Genomic DNA, 2,689 nt, shown 5'->3' on the forward strand with positions numbered 1-2,689 from the left:
ATCTTATATATATATATATATGAGGGGGTGCTTTCTCGTATGCGAGCAAATCCATTGCTAGAAAGAATCATTGAAATGAGTCATTTTACGACTCTTGAGCCCGGCAAAAATTTTGCACATTTTGTTGCATAATGCACAGCTGTGTCGGCTGACAGAACAGGTGTCACAGTATGATCTCTGTTTATTTCCTTGTGTTCCTTTCTGCTGAAGAGCGTAGACTCGAAACGTAAAAGATTTTCTCACCTTCCCTGAGCGTCAAACTAATACACCTGCTTGTTGTTTATACACCTGCCTTTGTCCTTGGTTCTTCTTTAAATTTCATCAGAGTAGAGAAGTTCTTACATTTCAGATCTTAATGCAGAGAAGCTCAAAGAACTAAATCTACCAACATTATTTATGGAACGCTGAGCCTCCAGAAACAGCTGTTGGACTTATAACACCTTTCTTCCACCCCTTTAGTTTTCCCTGTCGCCTGTACTCTGTGAAAGTTGGATCTATTAAAATATATATATATTATACATATATATATTTATACATGTAAATTCATCGTGTGAAAGTTTCCACTGTCTGTTTTCTTTCATTTTGCATGTATACATATATACATATTTTTTGTAGTTGATGTATTTTATATATTTAATGTATTAGATGTATAATTTGTTTATCCACATAATTGCTTCTATATAGGTGTGTGTGTGTCATTGTGAGTGTATGTGTGTGCGTGTGTGAGTACGTACGTATGAATATATATACATAATAATACATATACACGAAATATATAGGAATATACGGACATGTACACACACTCAGAAGAACACACATACAAATATATATATATATATATATATATATATATATATACATATATACATAAATATACATAAGTATATACATATATGTCTGTTTATATGTGTGTATGTATATTTACATACATATATACAAATACAGACACACACACATGCATATACCAATATATAGTGTATATATATATATATATGTATATACATATGTGTGTGAGTAAGTATGCGGTTTGTTTACAGCGAAACCTGAACAGCAATTAGCCTAATCAATTGAGTGTATATACGGGTGGCATAATAACATGATACCTCATAATTGGTACCCCAGTGATAATGACGTAGATAAAGATGCTAGTAGGAAATGTAATATTCTTATTTCTGTCTGATAACACATAGAATATACAAAGATACGAATACAACACGCTCATATGCCACACGCATGTATAATCAATACTATTTACATTTATATATATATATATATTATGTATGTATGTATATATATATATATATATATGTATATACTTTCTGATACATGTACATCTATATATATATGTGTGTGTGTGTATACACGTATGTGTACAAGCACATTCATACAGTAATCACAGTGAGTGACATGTATACACATATTTTTAATGCGTTTACGTATAAGCATATTTATAAAGAAAAGAATATATTATATATTCATTTGATTTGCTATGTATGGAAGCACATATAAGTTTAATGTGTACATTTATGTGTGCGTGTTTATGAGAGAGAGTGAGTAAGTGTATGTGTATGTGTGTCTTTGTAAATATATGTATGTATGTTTGTGTATATAGATAAATCGATACATACATACATGCACACATACATACATGCACACATACATACATACATACATGCACACATGCATACATACATACATGCATGCATACGTACATACATACATACATATATACATGCACACATGTATACATACATACATACATATATGCACACATACATACATACATACATACATATGCATATCGCGGAGAATTTACACAATCCTTGCTGCAATGAATAGAATAGTTAGATTTATTTCTTTCGGATCTTTGTGTCCTGAGTTCGAATCCAGACTATTTCACTTTTCGTTTTCATCGATTTCAGGTCGCGAAATGAACTCCCAGTCTCTGCGAAGTATTGGTGGAATATTAGAGGATTAAAAGAGACGTGTTGCCACATCTATTACGTTCCGGGTTGCATGAGTTCTAATTCCAGCTTCATTTAGGGTCATTGTTAAGAGCTTTAGCAATTTTTTTTTTTTGTACGTCAGTTCCTCACAGCCTTTCCTAATACATACACACACATACACATGAATACATACACACACACTTGAAATATACTGCGTTTCTAACACTCTACGTCTTCAAAAAGACCTTTCCTGGATGAAATTACGCAGCCCGAAAGCGCTTAACCACACACATGCACTGAGTATGTGTTATCAATAATGTTTGCTTTATAGAACTGCTCCTAAGACAAAATTTGTATTTTATTTTACTTGTGCGACGCTTTTCCCCATCGGGTGATAGATTTTATGCTACCTGTATAGACCTCAGACCAGCGATTCGAATTCGTTTCGAGGATGAACCGTGTATACGGCATTAATAAGCAGACATAACCCCATAATATCCATATCTGTCGTTCTGGATCTCGTTCCGGTATGATTCATTTCGCTAGTGTTATAATTGAAAACTGTTGGTATCAGGTACATACATGCACATACATGCACATACATACACATACATACACATACATACTCACACATGCACAAACATACATACATACATACATACACACATACATATATTCGTACATGCATTCATACACATATATTCATACATATAATATATATATATATATATATATATATATAT

This window comes from Octopus bimaculoides, chromosome 25, assembly GCF_001194135.2.
Source record: "Octopus bimaculoides isolate UCB-OBI-ISO-001 chromosome 25, ASM119413v2, whole genome shotgun sequence".
NCBI classification, from domain to species: Eukaryota; Metazoa; Mollusca; class Cephalopoda; order Octopoda; family Octopodidae; genus Octopus; species Octopus bimaculoides.